Genomic DNA, 20,360 nt, shown 5'->3' on the forward strand with positions numbered 1-20,360 from the left:
AAGATATTTAAAATGAAAAAATTGGTAAGATACATAAATGAATTTGAATTAAAAAAATGGGATTTTTCTGTGCTAAGGCAGAGAGTGATCCACGCTATTTTTTAAATCGTATTTCCACGTTTAATTAAAGTTTTATGATATGTTTTTTTATTCAATTGTAAGGTTAAAGTACAGAATAGGTACACAAAACACCCTCCTTCCCCATGTTAAGAATGGCTTTTTAAATAATAACGTTATTATTTCAGCACGGATCACTCTTTGCATGAGTACCTTTTTTTTTTTTACTTATCTCGTAATTCGAGAGTAGTTGAAACGGAAGTTACCGGAAATAAAACCAGGCAGTCTTGCAGAAACGACTTACGAAAAATATTTTTATTTTAATTAATATTTTTATAATTCGCAATATTAAATTATTTTAATAACATGCAAACATTCATTGACTTTACAGATAGATTTTCTGAAAATTTCAATTAAATTGGTAATGTAGAAATATCGTTTTATCGATGTTGAACGAACCAAGAATTACATTTATATGAGTTGTGAAACAACGAAACAGGTCTGTATGTCGATGACTAAAATATATTTTATATTTTATAAAGCTCCCCTCTTCGGTAGAGCACTCTCGTAAATTATCTTACTCGCTACTTAATTTAGCTGAAATAATGCGAAGCTCGCAATTTGTTTACAAACAAAACGTTTGAGCCCTCTACGAGTAGCGGACGGATGTTTATTTAAATACGCATTCAGACAGTTTAATTTCGGCCACCGATTCCGTAGTCAGGGGGTAGGACTGCCGACTGTCATCACGACGGTTCTAGGTTCGATCCTCGGCTTGGGAGAGGTGTCAGTCTAGCGGCACTGATGAGTTGTGAAACAACGAAACAGGTCTGTATGTCGATGACTAAAATATATTTTATAAAGCTCCCCTCTTTGGTAGAGCACTCTCGTAAATTATCTTACTCGCTACTTAATTTAGCTGAAATAATGCGAAGCTCGCAATTTGTTTACAAACAAAACGTTTGAGCCCTCTACGAGTAGCGGACGGATGTTTATTTAAATACGCATTCGGACAGTTTAATTTCGGCCAGCGATTCCGTAGTCAGGGGGTAGGACTGCCGACTGTCATCACGACGGTTCTAGGTTCGATCCTCGGCTTGGGAGAGGTGTTAGTCTAGCGGCACTGATGAGTTGTGAAACAACGAAACAGGTCTGTATGTCGATGACTAAAATATATTTTATAAAGCTCCCCTCTTTGGTAGAGCACTCTCGTAAATTATCTTACTCGCTACTTAATTTAGCTGAAATATGCGAAGCTCGCAATTTGTTTACAAACAAAACGTTTGAGCCCTCTACGAGTAGCGGACGGATGTTTATTTAAATACGCATTCGGACAGTTTAATTTCGGCCACCGATTCCGTAGTCAGGGGGTAGGACTGCCGACTGTCATCATGACGGTTCTAGGTTCGATCCTCGGCTTGGGAGAGGTGTTAGTCTAGCGGCACTGATGAGTTGTGAAACAACGAAACAGGTCTGTATGTCGATGACTAAAATATATTTTATAAAGCTCCCCTCTTCGGTAGAGCACTCTCGTAAATTATCTTACTCGCTACTTAATTTAGCTGAAATAATGCGAAGCTCGCAATTTGTTTACAAACAAAACGTTTGAGCCCTCTACGAGTAGCGGACGGATGTTTATTTAAATACGCATTCGGACAGTTTAATTTCGGCCACCGATTCCGTAGTCAGGGGGTAGGACTGCCGACTGTCATCACGACGGTTCTAGGTTCGATCCTCGGCTTGGGAGAGGTATTAGTCTAGCGGTACTGATGAGTTGTGAAACAACGAAACATGTCTGTATGTCGATGACTAAAATATATTTTATATATATATATATATATATGCATATATATACATATATATACATATATACATACATATATATACACATATATATATATATACATACTTATATAAACATATATATATGCATACATATATATACATATATATACACATACATATGTATACATATATATATATATATATATATATATATATATATATATATATATATATATATATATATATATATGCTTTAGTCAATAACGGTCGTTAATTTCTATAAAAACTAAAATTATAAAAATTTAGACGGCAGACGGATATAATATTTTGGCGCCAATCTGTGAATCTTCCTGAAATAAAAATGTAAAGAATTTATAAAACAAACTTTATGATCCTTTTTATAATGGAAAATACTTTGATATATTGGTTTATATTTCATGAAGAGAATGCAATAACTTTCTTTTTGTACAAACCTGTTTATTATTATTTTTTTTTTTTTTCACAAGTTAAAAACTGGCAGGAGATTATTATCCTTCATGCAAAACGCTTCTGATAAAAAGACCAAACGAACTGGGAAACTTTATGTAAAATCGGCCGATGAAACTCTCAAGTTCATTGAGTCAATATAGTTGTATAAAGTGTAGGGAAGCCTCCTAAAAATGACATTAGATGCCATATGAAATGAGCATTACATGACCGAACAAGATGTTTGTCTTGTCATAAAAGAACTCGTTTCAATAATTGTGGTCACTTGCAACTTCAATAAGATGGAAATAGCCGCATCCTCAGCAAAAACAAAGCGATAAATTTTGTTAAAATTGAACAGATATTGCACAAACAATAATAAAACAATCAATATTTTAATTACAACTCAATTAATGAAATATTTTCAGAAATACAAGAGATCCTATTTATTGTCTCCCAGGAAAGTTGAATGTGGCACAAGATTAAGCTTAATGTGGAGTGTAACATTATTGAACACCATACGAACTCATGGCCCTATGGCATTCTGTAATAGCCACTGATTGGACGGATAAATTCTTAATCAAGCAGAAAAGAAGTGTTAGATAAAATAAGACAATATAAAATTACTCTCAACCATATATTGTGAAAGTTAAGGAGCGAATCACATTTGCAACTATGTTCCTTTTCCATCCAAGACTGAACTCTTTTAAAATATATCTTATGACAAATATCATTTTTTTATACACCATATTAATCACCTGACACAGCAGTACAATCAATATAATTTTTCCTTATTATGTCCTCAGATTATAAAATACGATGAACCACAGTTTGACTCAAGTTGTCAAAAAAACAACTGCCCCATTTGAAACCAACTCAATCATTAATTTAATCATTCAACATAACTGCCACCAAAGCAGTGTTGGAACGATTAGTCAGAATCGAAATTAGCCATTGGAAAAATCAGAACTTTTTGAGCTATTGGAATCAGAAAAATTGTAACCTTTTTGATTCCAAAAATGATTTTTGTAATACTTTTTTCAACTTACTTTGCTATTGCTACTAATGATAAATATTTGTTTAAACTATTAGTAAAACTAAAATCTATAGATAATAATAATATCAAAATACAATGTAAATTTATTTTACTTGTGTAAAATAACAAAAATTGAAACTTTGTATAAATTAGTTAGGCAACCTTTAAAAATTGCACTTGATTTACAAGGTTTCAAAAAAGGTTAAAATTTGAATAAAACATTTTTGTCAATAAAAATACTGTCGAACATCATTAACAATTAAATTGAAAGTAAAATAAAAAAATATTTTTAATCTTTTTAATTCATTTGTTTTATACAGAAATCAGACAAAAGCCCTGTTGCGACTTTTGTCTGATTTCTTTTTATATGACTAGCAACCTCTGGCAAATCTTACCAGGAATCTACAAAATGTGTGGAAAAAAAATTGAATAATTTTCAAAAACCGAAATTAAGCAAAAAGTGCATTTGTGAATTTTCACGGCTCTGTGCCAGAAAAACCTTTTGCATTCATTTTTTGATCGTGATGATTTTCCATATCTATCTTACTTACTTATCGAGACTTTTGCCAAACTTTTACGAAAACACTTGTCTAGCTGAAACTACTATCAATAATTACCCCCACTTTTTATCTATATTTAAACCTAAACGTAGATTCCATGAACAAAGCTTCTCTTTTAGAACTTCATCTTTGTGAAACTCTCTTAACCTTGTTTCCCTGCTTTCCAGCTGACTACAATATGGTCGTCTTCAAGCCCAACATGAATGAGTTCTTGATGAACCGTCCCCTTAAGTAATCCAATTTACGAAATTTCCACTACTAACGATTATTGCTCCATTGATTACTGTACTACTGTATTCAATCCTTATTCTCGAGTGGCCTCCGAGCCTTAATAAGTGGTGACTCCTTTGTAAAAAAAAAAAAAAAAAATCCATAGGTGACGGGCAGTCAAAGCGATCCATCGTTTTCATTCTGAAGTGAGATCCCTCTCCTCTCTTCATGTCTGTATACTGATTGTAAAATAATTTTTTTAAATATATAAAACGTTGTTTGAGATGAAAATAGAAAGTAATAAAATCACCAACATATTATAGAAATCAGTTGATGGTTTCTCTTCTACTTGACGAGACACACGTGAAAGACGATGAAAAATTGCCAACATCAAAATGTAAGTGTATTTTCAAAACTATTTTAAAAATATTTGAAATGTGTTTTATGAATAAAATTTAATTATCAACATATTCTTTTATTAAATTTTGCTTCATATTTGAATTTATATTTTAATGTATCTTTGTAAAAATTAAATACATTCTTTTACAAGATAAGAACTTGCATAAAATAAATATTATTATTATATATATAAATAAATATTATTATTATATATATAAATAAATATTATCATTATATATATAAATATATATTATTATTATATATATATAAATATATATTATCATTATATATATAAATATATATCATTATATATATAAATATATATTATTATATATATATAAATAAATATCATTATTATATATAAATATATATTATTATTATATATATAAATATATATTATTATTATGTATATAAATATATACTATTATTATAAATATAACGGGGTAGAGGTAACTCTTCAGTCCTGGTCGATTGATTTTGAAAAGGTCAGCCTACTAAAGTTTAGGACCGGAATGTACGTGTAAAGTATGTAAAGTTTAGGACCAATGTACGTGTAAAGTATGTGATTTTATATCAGCTTAGGGAGAAGAGCAATTGTTTTTTTTGTCCAGTTGAAACAGGAGATATGATATAACTTACAAGAATACAGCATTAATATACAATATACATGAACTTGGGGAGAATTAATATACAATATACAGGAACTTGGGGAGAATTTAAGAGTATAAGGATTTTTAATGTTTATCATGCAAAACAGACAGGAAGGTGTCTTGGAGGCAAAGTATCATCCCTTTAAAGTAGACATTTAGAAATAACATTTGTGTCAGTTATTTTAGTAACATATATCAGTAACAATATACATGTGGCCAGGATAGGCCTTATATTTAAATATTACACTTAGTCATAGAATGATAAATTATGATTTCCAAAAAGAGGGAAGCAGTATAAGTAAATTCAAGAAAATAGGTTTGGTGAATAAGTAATAACTTAATTGCTTCCTAAGCAGTGGTTTGCACAATTTACCAGTTTTTTAATGTTTTTGCTTTCATTTTTTGAGATGTCTCATATTTTGTACTGTACTGTAATGGTTCCACTTGATCAAGATATTTCGGTCTGTCGGACCACTGCAAATCCTGTCTGGACAGCTGTTTTAGTTTTGGTTGTGACGTTATACAAGATTAATGAAAGTTCTGTCTTTGAGTGAGATCACTCTGGATTACATTGGATAACAATCGGATTGTAATCTGAAAGTTATCCAGTTACTGAATCAAATGGAATTTGGCAATTGGATTAGTCCGGGATCAATCTGGAATTACAATCTTATCTCCCCACTCAAGAAAATAATCGGCATAAATCAATAAAAAGCAACCCATGGACTATAGCCCTTTATAGCTTTTTCCTTTTTTTTTACATAGGAGTCACCACTTATCAAGGGCCAAAGGTCACTCGAGGATAATGGTTAATGAGTGTACAGAAGTCATTGGCACAATATCTTAGTAATCATTATTAGTGGAAATTTGGTGAATTGGATTACTTAAGGGGATGGCTCATCAAGAATTTGTTTATGTTGGACTTGAATATGATCAAATTGTAGTCAGCTGAAAAGCAGGCAAATGGAAGAAAGTTCCACAGGTGTGCAGTTCTAAGAAAGAAGATTTGTTCATGGAATCTACGTTTAGGATTAGGCACAGAAAAAGAGTGGGGGAAATTATTGATAGTGGTTTCAAATAGACAAGTGTTTTTCATGAAAGTCTGGCGAGGGGGCACCATAGATTGGAGCTCAGACAGGCATCTGCCATAAAATTAGTTATAGAGTAAAGACAAGCTTGTAACTTCTCTTCTGTGAGAAAGAGGTTGCAGGGAAGAGAAAAGGGCACCACCACCAGGTTACGAAGTCTATTTTGAACTTTGTCGAAGCATGATAAGAGTTTTCCAGCACTTCCTGCCCAGATGTGGCAACAGTACTCCATCTGTGGATGTACCTGACTCTTACTTAGGTAGAGAATTGCATCAGCAGTGAGATATCTACTGGAGCGCTAGAAGGATCCCACCATTTTTTCAGCCCAGAAGCTTGTTAAAACATGGAACCTCCCCAAGACGAGAGCCATTCATTTCAATTGATGCCGCATAAGAGATCAGAGCATTGATGATATAAAGATGCATTAAAATTAACCAGCCACTTCTTTCTCCATTGTACCACATGCTCCAGATTAGAGGAGAGAGAATCAGAGAGAACTTGGTCATTTACGGCTTTTGATGTGTTACATAGATGGTAATGTCATCAGCATAAATGTCTTCCAATGATCTTAGGATGTGATTTGGAAGATTATTTATGTAGATCAGTAAGAGAGTTGGGCTCAAGATGGGCCCCTGAGGGACTCCGGCATTAATGCTGTGAGCTTCTGATTTCTGACTATCAACCAATATTCTTATGAGCCTATCAGAGAGAAATGATTTAATAGTTGAGAAAACATTTCCAACTATACCGTAGCTGGAGATCTTATGAAGTAGGCCTTTATGCAATACCCTATCAAAGGTCATTGATATGTCAAGAGCAATTGCCCTAGAAAGGAAGCCTCCGTTGAGAGATTTGCTAATCCTATGACATATAACCGTTACCATATTTGTTGTAGATCAAGCAGAACGGAAACCATATTGCATATCACTAAAAAGGTTATTTTTGCTGAGATGGTTAACTACTTCTCCATTTAACACGGATTCCAACAACTTACTCATGACGCACAGGAGATTTATTGGCCTGTACTGAGAAGATGACCGATCACCTGAATTTTTAAATACAGGGCATACTGATGAGGTTTTCCAGGGTGTTGGGAAGCAATTCTCCATAAGACAATGCTTAAACAGCTTTGTAAGTATGCAAACTAGTTCTAGTTGAAGCTTTTTCAGCATTATAATTGAAATGCCATCAGGGTCAGTTGCTTTACTGGAATCAAAGTTTTGGCAAGCTTGGCAACATCATGCACAGATATTTGTATGTCGCATAGTGTGTTTTCTGATAAAAGAGAAAATACGAGGGGTTGACGGCCTTAGTTGCATAGGGTATTATTAGTTGCAAAGTTCTTTTTTAACCATCCCTTAATTTGCCTTTAAAATAGATATTAATAAAAAAAATTATTTTATTGCATTATTTTATTTCCATTTCCATATTCTGTGCTATCTACCCGCTTGAAACTATTTTCCCAGATTTTTCTCGCATGTCATCTTGTTTGTATTATATTAATAATAGTTAGCAATATATGTATAGACACAATAGAAAAATTGGAAATACGCATCTCTTTTCTAGCATTCATCACCTTTGGGAAATGAGTTTGTATGTTTTAAATTATTAATATAGAAATCGAAAATTATATCGTTTCAATTAAATAAAAGAAGGAAGTATTAAAATCAAAGCACACATTTGGCTCTTAAAGCAGATCCTCCCTCCCTCTCTAGTACTGCTCTCAAATAAACGCTAATCTTTGCGCCCCAATTCATTCCACGTGAAGCCATTAGTCTTTTAGCCAAACCAACATGGGTCGCTCGAAGAAAACCAAGTGCATCTGTGTTGTGTGAAACCTCTTTATGTATATCTAATTCCACCATTTCTTTTGTTTTCTTTGCTTTATATTCTCTTACATATTTAAATAATTATTATTAATATCCTATTAATTTATTTTAAAACAAATTAGTTGCTAGAGCAGATTGGTTTGCTCACAGTACGTAAGAGATAAAATTTCTTGTAAATCTTAGAGGGGAATCTATCTCCAATCCTGCGCTTATTTATGAAAAAATAGAGAGAAAAAAAGTAAGATACTTAATATCTTCATCCATGCGGGGTGGGGGGGGACAGAAATACCTGGTGTAAAAACCAGGTGCATGGTTAACCCTCTCAGTGTGATGGACCTGTAGATCTTGTCAGATCATCCATCTAAAAGAAAGAAAACTCTGATAACAAAACTGAGATAGGGAGGCCTCCTTAGTCATGATTGACAACCTTCCTGGAGCTGGTGACTCAAACAAATTCCCGGCTTGCAAATGTAACTTGCTTACGGAGTAGATAGGCTCTTCCTATCGCCGGCTTTCACACTTCTTCTTTGCCTAATAGCCAGGCCAGAGGTACAATACCAGGGACTCATTAAAGTTACCCTGTGCTTGGCCTTATTTCTTGACGAGGACATTGAACTCCATTCCCCTATTTCCTATTTTAAATTTCTCTCTTTCTCTCAGAAACAGAAAATTTGCTTGCATGCCACTTGTGCTCACTAGACTTGTTTGGGCCGGTCTTGTCTGAGAGGTTGAGGTTAACTGATTGACAGTTAGTCTTGCTGCTGTTTCCGACTGACAGTACAGGAGCCCTAACTCTTTGGTAACGCTTAGACTGGCTGCTCTATCATCAAATGCATAATATCAGGATAGTTGAAGTGCCATGTCACGCATCGAAAGGGACCCTGCTGCTATATCTGGTTGGCTTTCATGAGACCACACATTCTAGATTGGACTCGGCTATATTGGTATCAAAACAGGCCTACTTTGCTCAACACTCTTCCCCTAACCTAACATAATTAAATGACTACCTAAGCAAATATCACAATAAAACCAGACAACCACCCAAACAAAACCAATTCGCCTCCACCTTGAGGCTCGCCTTCAAAAATATCCGTGGGCTTAGAGGTAATATAGATGATGTAGAGTCTTACCTTTAAGTAAACTCCCCGCATTAAGTGAAATAAACTTACACTCTTCAATTCCCTCTAATTATTTTAACATGGCAGGATACCTCCCTCTTTGCTGTAAGGACTCAGATAGATGTATGCATGCACTTAGAGTCTATATTCGTAGCACTCTCCCTTAGAGAAAAATCTTGAATTGGATGACCAGGCTTTTATGTACTTTCGACTAACATTTCATCACTGTGTTAGTTACTTATATTTTCTCTGCCGTTTTTCCTCAAGTCAGGATTGTACTCTAATTGATCATATCTCTGATAGTATAGATGCAGCACTCTCATTTGGTGACTTTAATGTCTACGATAAAATTGACTTGGTTTCTTAGGTTACACAGATGTAGCTGGATGCTCTATTTATAGCTTCTCTATAACCCATTCCCTCACATAGACAGTAAAGTTTCCAACTCGCCTACTAGATCGTGAACCTCAGTAGACTTCACTTCTAGACCTATTCTTTTACCACAGTACCTGAGGATTGTGTGACTAATGCTCACAGTCCACTTGGAAATGTAGACCACCTAGTGGTATCAGTTGATATCACATTTAAATCCCAACCTCAAGGTGAGGAATCATTGCTCAAAACCACAAGGTACTACAGCAGGGCTTACTGGGAAACCATTAGAGAACACATCTGAGATGTTCCATGGACCGATATCGTCTCTCATCCTGCTGAACAGTGTGCCAATGAGACAACTGAATTGTGCAAGCGGGAATTGAAACACATGTTCCCACATGGAAGTATTATGGGAAACCCCACTCACCCCCATGGTTCACTACAGATTGTGCTGCTGCTATGGCACAAAGACAGCATGCATTCTGCCAGTTTGTACGTCATAAATGAAATACAAATAAGTAAAAATTCGTAGACGCTAGAAATCATTGTAAGAGAGAAATAGTGACAGTAAAAAGAAAGCATGCTGAAATAATCAGAAGGTTGCATGCACGGTAATCGAGAAGGTCTCTAACTCCATCTTAGAGCCAACAAACAACTCCCTCCCAAATTTCCCTATGCGAACTAAAGCCACATTAGATGATGTAAAAATCACCCCTTCTCATGTCTGCAACATCATAAAAAACTTAGACACCTCATTTCTGGTATACTAATTAATCTCTTCCTCCTCTTCACTAAAATCTTTGAGATCTTAATAATCAAGCACTAGTTCACCACCTCGCAAAAGCAAATCTTCTTTTTGACAAGCAGTATGGATTCAGGCAATGTCGTTCTACTGCATATATTTTAACATTTATCTGTGAATGCATTTACCATGTACTGGATAAAGCAGGTGGAGCCACAGCTGTAGCCCTTGATACATCCAAGTCCTTTGACAAAGTCTGGCACAAAGGGCTGCTAATGAAAACTAAATCGTACGTTATAACTGGACGTATACTAAATATAATTAGATCCATCTTAGACAATAGAAGCATACAGGTTGTCATTGATGGACATACATCCAACCAGCATAACATTAATGCGGGAGTGTCTCAGGGGTCGATTCTTGGACCATTATTATCCCTGCTATTCAAAAACGACCTCCCTTATAATATTGTGTCCGAGATGGGTATATTTGCTGATGATACAATGCTCTATAACATGCATTAGGGAAAAACAGATGTACATAAATCTAAGACAATGGTAGAATCATTAGAAAATTACCTCCAGACCATAGTTGAATGGGGACGCAAAGGAATGGTAACATTTAATGCTAGTAAAACTAAGCTGCTCTCCTTTAACAATTACAAGACGCCTCTTGAACCGCCAATATCGATAAAAAATAACACTCTACCTGAAAATTCTACCTTCAAACTCCTTTTTTGAGACTATTTTACCATATTTGACTTTGTGGGCAATATGAACTGGAACAAATACATAGAGGACATTGCAAAAACTGCTGCAAAGATGGTGGGTTCCCTCTATCGAGCTAGAGGACTACTCATACCTGAGAGTATTCTGTACCTGTACAAGGCCACCATTTGCTCATGCATGGAGTATTGTTGCCACATCTGGGCTGGTGTATCTTCCAAAAAGAGTTGTCAATCTAATCAATCCAACTTTATTAACTAAGCTCCCATCGTCACAATGTTGCATCTCTGTGAATGTTTTAATGGAATATGTTCTGATGCACTCGTTGCACGTGTACCCTGTACATATCTCTGACAAACCCGTTTAGCAATAAGATCTCACCCCTTCACTGTTGAGGTCCCTAGATGCCAGAAAGCTTTCTATTCTAATAGTCTCTTCCCTTGAACAGCTATACTTTGGAATTCCCTTCCTGCTACCAGCTTTCCTAGTCGTACTGATATGCAGAAGTTTAAATGTAACATAAACCGACATCTTGCTAATCTTTCTTAAACATGGTCCCAAAAAGTAGCCCTTTTCGTTCAAGTGGTGATATGCCTTGTTAGGAGTTAACATGAGTAAAATAAATAAATAAAGCTGGTAGAGTGTATATGTGAGTATTATAGAAGTGAATGTTAAACATAAAAAATGATATCCATGAAAAGTAATTATAAAATGCTGAATAGGTGTGGGAGGCTGGTATATGGATCTGCAGAATAGATTTCCACATAGGAGTCTGGAGTCGGAGTCAGAGTCTAAGATATCAAAGGAGTCGGAGTCAGAGTCGGCATTCTAGAAATTCGATTTGGAGTCCGAGTCGGAATCGGACTTTCACCATCCGACTCTGCAACCCTGAGTACAAGAGCCCTAACTCTTTGGTCACACTTAGAGTGGCTGCTCTATCATCAGTTGTATAATATCGGGATGTTTGTAGTGCCATGTTGCACACGGAAAGGAACCCTGCACTCATCTCTAGTGGGCATTCCTCATGCCACATTCCTGTGGATGAGGAGTCGGCTGATGGTCTACTTGTGTTGCATGATAGTGGCTATGCACAGTTGCTTCATCTAGCATCTCTTACCTTAAACCGAAATTAGAAAATAAAATTAAAAGACAACCCAATCTAAAATAACGATCAAACCAGATACACACTCGAACAACGATTTGCCTCCTCCCTTGAGGCTCGCATTTACAAATATCCATGGACTTAGAATTAACTTAGATGATGTAGAATCATTTCTCTTAGCAAACTCTGACAGACACATGCATGGACTTGGAGTCTATATTCGTAACACCCTCCCAAAAACTAAGGAATTAGATAATCAGGCCTTCATACATAGCGTTAGCTACCTATATTTTCTTTATCACTCTCCCTCGATCCACGACTGTACTCTAATCAATCATGTCTCTGACAACATAGTTGTAGTACTCTTCCTTCATACTAGCAATACATGTATTTGGTGACTTTAATGCCCACCACAATGATTGTCCAACTAGCATGTGTGCATAATTCAATGGGTCGGTCATGGAACGAAATGAATGAAGAAGAAAGAAACAAAAATGGCTGCCTTATCTCTTTACATGCCTGCAATTGACTCCTGTTCCTTACAGATGTTTCGAGCTCGGACTAATAACTCGTCTGTTGTCAATTCATCAATTTGTGATGATGCCCGCAACAGTTTGCTGACCTCCTCAGGTAAGCCTACTAAAAAGGCACATCTAAATATCTTATCATTGACCCCACCAAATGGTACCGACAACTTTCGTAGGTCGGCTAGGTACACGGCAACCGTTTCCTTGGGGTGAAGTCGCCGGCTCGTGAACTGTTGCCATGCAACAAACGGATCTGTACCAAACGCTGTATATAGACTGTGTTTGATTGTATCCCAGTCTGGTTCATCCCCAAGTTGCTGGTAGACTGCATAGGCCCCTCCGGTTAACCTCAGAGGAATGACTATGGCTGGTTCTTTAATTCTGCACAGTGTATATATCTTCTCAGCCTTTTCAACCCATTCGACGACAGATGGTACAGTGGTAGATCCATCAAACTCAGGTATCAAGCGAAAGTAGAATCTGTCCATTTTCTGCCTTTCGAGTCACCACACACCGAGAGCCGAAATAGCTTATAATTCAATAACTTGAGTGTTATTTTTTTTGCCCGTTACACCAATAATTTCCTGGGTAAGGTTGACACTGTTGTCCAAACTTCAAACTCCAAAACACGTCACAGACCTTCTCTCAACTCCAAACGAATTTCTGCTAATTCAACTTATTTCTTCAAAATCCAACTTCAAAATGCACGTCCCTCTAAAAAATCAATCCTTTTTTATCTCCAACCAGGAGCATCTCATTTGCATATCAGGTGGTCACATTGCAGGCATATAAAGAGATAAGGCAGCCATTTTTGTTTCTTTCTTCTTCATTCATTTTGTTCCACGACCGACCCATTGAATTATGCACACGTGCTAATTAGGTAAGTCATGCGTTTCCTTACACCATTATTCAAAGGCAACATGCATGCCACAGATTTATCCGGCATAAGTCTAGTACAAACAGACAAAAGTTTATAGATGCTAGAAGTAATTGTAACAAAGAAATAGCAACAGCTAAGAGAGAATATACTGAAACCATCAGAAAATGCATTGAAGTACAGAAATTAGGAATTTGTGATTTCTGGAAAATCTACGACAGTGTAGTAAATAATGGGTAATGAACAATTCCTCCACTATCCAACAATTATGATGTTGTTTGCACAGCAATCAAGAAAACTTGTCCGTCAGTTTGCCTCACACTCTACTTTGGATTCAGCAAACCACCCTCTCCCTGATTTTCCTTTGCAGATAGAAAACGCACTAGATGATCTGAAAATCACCTATTCTTAAGTACATGATATCATAAAAAACCTAGACACCTCAAAAGCATGTGGACCTGCATCCCGGCTATACTATTAAAAAAATGCTCTGCTAAGTTTGCTCCAATTCTCTCTAAACTTTTCAACAAATGCCTTAACGAATTTTGCTTTCCTGACTGTTGGAAAACTACTTCTGTGGTATCAGTTTACAAGAATTCTGGAAAAAGAACTGACCCATTAAATTATCATCCCATGAGCTTCTTTTCTCTTTTCATTCAAATATTGTAGTCCATAATTAATCAAGCTCTAGTTCACCATCTTACAGTTGCCAAACTTCTATTCAACCATCAATGTGGATTTAGGTAATCCTGTTCTACTGCAGATATCCTAACTGTAATCTCTGAACATATATACCATGCACTGGATAAGGCAGGGGAGGGAATGCAGTAGTCCTAGATATATCTAAGGCTTGTTTTGAGTATGGAATGATGGTCTTTTCATGAATTCAGATCCTATGGTATTACTGAACGAATACTTAACATAATTAAATCCTTCTTAAGTAAGAGAAGAATCCAGGTTGTCCTCGATGGTTGCACATCAAAACAATGTGATATAAATGCAGGTGTACCTCAGGGATTGATCCTTCAACCTTTATTATTCCTGATATTGATAAATGACTTCCATGATACAATTGTCTCCAAGATGGGCATATTTGCTGACGACTCCAGGCTCTATAACAGGCACGAGGGGGAAAACGAATAATCACATATCTAAGACAATAGGAGAAACCCTAGAGGAAGATCTCAAGTCTGTAGTCAAATGAGGACAAAAATGGCTGGTCACATTCAATGCTGCCAAGACTAAGCTCGTTTCCTTTAATAATTACGAGAAACCTTTTCAACCACCAATATCTTTGGTTAAAGATAAATTACCTGAAAGTACTTCCTTCAAACATCTCAGCTTAACGTTCATAAGGAACATGAGTTGGAACAGATTCATCAAGAGCATTGCCAAGGCTGCTGCGAGGAAGGTGGGCTGTCTCTACCATACTAGAAAGTTACTTATGTCTGAAAGTATCCTGTACCTTTACAAGGTCACTATTCGCCCATATATGGAGTATTGTTGTCACATTTGGGCTGGTGCATCTGCTACTAGTCTCTTTCTCTCCTGGAAATGGGTTTAAAAGAGAGATGCCAACCTAAAAGGTTCTGAACTGTCATCTAAGCTTCAATCTCTGTTCCATCAATGAAATTTGGCATCCCTCTGCCTGTTTTATAATAAGACATGGAGCGTAATGAACTACATGCTTTTTACAACAACGTGAACCGCATGCGCCTTACACGTGGAAATAACGAAAATTTCAACACCAACGGCAGTAAAGACAGTTGTTGTAAACAAGAATTGCCACAAGAAAAACCACTTTACGAGAGCATGCAAAGCAAAGCCGGTAAGAGTAATTCGTTTCACCTCCGGTATCCCCTTCTACGTCTAGTGACGAGTCTGTGTACTCGGTGAAATTTACACCGTCAATTAAGACACCAAAAGTTACCGTCCTTGTCAATAATTCCCCTGTAATGTTTATGGTAGACACGAGTGCTAGTGTCAATATAATTGCTGGACACATACATGATGGTTTAAAACACAAACCACGTATAAACAAAACAACGACCCAGATATTTGTGTACAGATCTAAACATGCCATACCCATCCGAGGATTTATTAATGTGAGCATAGAATTTCGTGATAAATCCTGTAGGGCTAAAATATTTGTGGTCAACAACGACAATCCTTTAGTTGGATTGCAGAACCTCTTGAGTGGTCATTCTGCTGAAGCACTGGGAATGATAACGTTTAACTTCATGTTCCATGTGACAGTCCCACTTCAAGACGACTTCCCCACACTGTTTGATGGAAAGACGAGAAAAATTTCTGGAGTTACCATTGGTTACACATTGACTCATTGGTTTCCCCTGTAACTCAGCGACACTGCAGGATACCTTTCCATGTGAGAAAATACGAGGAGACGGAACTCAAACGTCTCAGAGAAATGGATGTGATTGAAGAAGTCACTGGACCTACCCCTTGGGTTAGTCCGGTTATGGTAGTTCCTAAGAAAGGCAAATGAAGCCATTCAACGGATAAAACATGCAATGCCAACCATAGACGACTTAATAGCAGACTTAAATGGGTATACAGTTTTCAGCAAACTAGACCTCTCCAATGCTTATCATCAACTAGAACTGGAAGAGTCCAGCAGATATATAACAACATTTGCCACACATGCAGGTTTATTTCGTCATAAGCGTCTAAGTTTTGGCGTGAATGCAGCCTCTGAACTATTTCAAAAAGCTATGTCAGACCTCCTCAGAGACATCCTAGGAGTGAAAAACCTATCAGACGACATAATAATTTATGCACGTGATCAGCCATCACATGATATCAGCTTGAGGAACACCCTGAAACGTCTACAAGAAGTAGGAGCCAAGCTGAACAAATAAAAATGCTTTTTTTTCTGTATGGAAACTGATTTTCTTCGGACACATTTTCAGTGAGAATGGAGTGTCCCCTGACCCAGATGCAAATCTCCAAGGAACATCAGTGAAGTCAGATCATTCTTGGGCATGACACAGTATGTGGCTCGATTTATTCCACATTATGCCACTATTAGTGAACCACTGAGACGACTCACAAAAAAGGATACTAATTGGAGATGGACAGAGGAAGAAGAAGCAGCTGTAAACAAGTTAAAGGAAGCTCTGACTGGAGCTGAGGTGATGGCGTACTTCGACCCGAAGAAAGACACCGACATCCTGGTAGATGCAAGCCCCGTTGGATTAGGTGCAGTTCTGACATAAGATGGGAAGGTGCTATGCTATGCCAGTCGTGCCCTCACAGATGTAGAACAGCGATACTCTCAAACTGAGAGAGAAATGTTAGCCGTTGTATATGCAGCTGAACATTTTCATCTCTATTTATATGGAGCGAGATTCAAAATCACCACCGACCACCGTCCTCTTCTTGGGATTGTAAAAAGTCTTAAACCGACAACAACAAGGATTGAACGCTGGCGCATTCGTCTCATGCTCTACCAGTACAACCTGGTATACTGTCCCGGGAAAGATGACCAAAACCCTGCGGACTATCTGAGTCGTCATCCACAAGACATACCATCTAAAGACAATGTAGCAGAAGCCTACATAAGGTATATAGCTCAGAATACAATACCAAAATCTTAAACTCTTGAAGAAGTCAAACAAGCCACAGAACAGGACCCCCAGTTAAAAAAGGTCATGGTTGCTGTTAAAGATGGATGATGGAATGACCCCCAGCTGTCAAGTTTTTCCCCATTCAAGGATGAAATTTCAATACACAATGGTCTCGTCTTTCGAGGACACTGGCTTGTAATTCCCTCAAAATTAAGGAAGAGATCAGTCGATATAGCCCATCAATCTCATCAGGGCATGGTCAAAACCAAACAACTAATAAGAGAAAAGGTGTGGTTCCCAGGAATCGATAGACTGGTGGATGAAACAATACACGGATGCATTCCCTACCAAGCCTCAGACCCAAGGCACATGAGCCACGAACCCATACACTCCTCACGACTACCAGTTGCACCATGGACTGAAATCTCAGTTGATTTTGCAGGTCTGTTCCCATCAGGTGACTATGTGTTAGTCATAATCGACGATTACAGCCGAATTCCTGAAGTGGAGGTAATACCCTCAATATCTGCATGTACAGTTATTCCCCGTCTAAACATGATCTTTGCTAGACAAGGATATCCGACTGTTCTAAAATCCGATAACGGTTTGCCATTTCAAGGACAAGACTTTAAAGACTTAGCGGCACAATCAGGTTTCAAACATAGACGCATTACACCTCTATGGCCTGAGGCAAATGGTGAAGTAGAACGTTTTATGCACACCCTAAAAAAATACGTTCGTACGGTGGAAGGCCACAGCTGGAAGACCCAGTTACCACATTTCCTAAGGCAATACAGAGCCACCCCCCATACCACCACAAAAATATCTCCATTTGAAGCTTGTACGGGCCGAAAAATGGACATCGGCATATCTGGTAATTATTAAAGGAAATAAGCTTAGTCTTGGCAACATTGAATGTTACCATCTGTGATGTCCACAAGTAAAGGGACATAACCTTAAGAGTTATCTACCCTTAGATGCGCACTCTCTAATAAATTAAGCTCGGACGGCAGTTCTCTGGCGACCAATCTATCGTTAACACCTATGTCTGTGTTGTCGTTCTTTAATGCTGTTTGATTCCCGCCAGACGGGAGCCGCCAACATTATACCATCGATTTTTGTTCCCATACTCACATGGATCATTCTCAAGAGTCAGTTCCTTGTGAGAGTTGTAGTACGTAAGGATGGGTGAGTTTGTGATTGCTTCCTTTACAGTGTTGAAAGCTGCTTGTTTGGAATCTGACCATATCTACAGAACATCTTTTTTGGTCAAGTTCTGGAGGGGTTTTGTCATTGTTGCAAGATTTAGAATAAATTTCCCTATGTAGTTTGCCATGCCTAGGAATCTGCAGAGAACTCCAATGTTTCTTGATGCTGGCATATCAGTGATAGCCTTCACGTTTTCTGGGTCAACTCCAATTCCATCTTTGATGGTGTGATGCCCCATGAAAGTGATCGCATTTAGTTCGGGCTCTAGTTTTTCTGGGTTAAGTTTTACTCCTATTGTTTGGCATTTCAGCTGCTCTTCATATTTCTGTACTTTTAGCAGACCTGTTTAGTTAACTGGTCACGGATACCTTCTACAATTTGGTCCTGCAGAAGTGAATCACTAGATTGAGTGCAGAAATTACACGCCTTTGACAGTACTCTTATATCATTGTAGAACTTGTCAAAGGCCTCTCCATCACCCTGTTTCCTCTGACAGAACGCAAATCTCTTATAAGTTTCGTTGATAATTCCAATGAAATACTCCCCCAGTGCTTGCAGTATGTCTTCCACAGTGCGCTCAATCTCCAGGGTATCAAACTGCATGCCCTGATATATTTTCATGGCGTCATCGCCCAGGCAGTTCTCAAATATAACAACCTGAATTTCTTGTGGTTTATGGTCCAGACCTGTCAATAATGAGTACTTGGACTATCTTTTATGAAATATTTTACAGGAGTCTACCTTATTTCTATTAAATATGAGTCGTTCTGGTACTTTGATGTGTAAGCTGGACATATTGTCAATCAAGGAGACGGTATTAATTGTAGTAGTCATATTCTCTTTGGCAGACATCACTGTGAGGGAGATGTGTTTTGTTTTGGAAATTAATCAATGCAGAGACGAAAAAAAAGTTTAGGCAAAAATCACTTGTGACAACAACTCGAGAATATTAATAATAATAATAATAATAATAATAATAATAATAATAATAATAATAATAATAATAATAATAATAATAATAGACTGTAGAGATCAGCAGGGGCCATGAGGTGAGTGCATGCCATTAATATATCTGTGTGGGAGCAACCGAGCGCTAAAAATACACAACAGAAGTTAAAACCTAAAGGAATACTGCTTATATGCTTTTTGATGATCTGTCATTCTTCTTGGATGGTAAGAATTCTGTAAACGCACTTGCCACCATGTTATGTTCATGGGTTAGTATTAGAATGAAGACGACACAGTAATCGCAGTTTTATTGAGGGTACATCTTACAATGAGAAGTCCTCCGCTTTTTATAGGAGAGTTATGTAGAAAGGGAAGAGGGCTAGGGAGGGCAGTGGTGGAGATTTGGTTATATGTAACAATATACGAGAAGTATTATCGTAAAGCAGTATTACGTAAGGAAAGCAACCACATAATTGATCCCAAACAATAAGTAGTACTCTAATTAGAGAGTTTTGGCAACAGACTATTCCACCAATATAACAAACATATGCTATTATGTACCTATTCGCATTTATATGGTCTCTATAATGAAGCATATAAACATAAAATATATTTATATCCTAGTATTGAGGAAAAGATAAACAATCCAAATTAAAGAATGAAAACCATCGAAATTATGTTTATATATAGATATGAAAACCTTTTCCTGCGTAATTACTTCAGACACTGTGATAGAGTACAAAATATAACTCCCAGTATACCACCTTTATTCAAATCATATAAATAAGTTTGTATATTTGTTCATTGACTGTTAATTTGACCATGTAAACATATATTCTGTGAACAAAAAAAAAAAAATTAAAAACAAGAAATAAATGAATAGATAAAATAATCAAAGAATAAAATAAATAAATAAACAAATAAATGGAGTTATCAATAAAAGAGATGGATAATGAAGTTGTCACTAGACAAAGAAAAACAACCATAAAGACCTAAGATAAGGAAGAAACAGCGATGAGGGTATAATATTACTTCAGATCAAAGCGAAAACTTAGGCCAATAAACAACCAC

The sequence above is a fragment of the Euprymna scolopes genome, chromosome 1, assembly GCF_053919585.1.
Source record: "Euprymna scolopes isolate OS-2025 chromosome 1, ASM5391958v1, whole genome shotgun sequence".
Classification (NCBI taxonomy): domain Eukaryota; kingdom Metazoa; phylum Mollusca; class Cephalopoda; order Sepiida; family Sepiolidae; genus Euprymna; species Euprymna scolopes.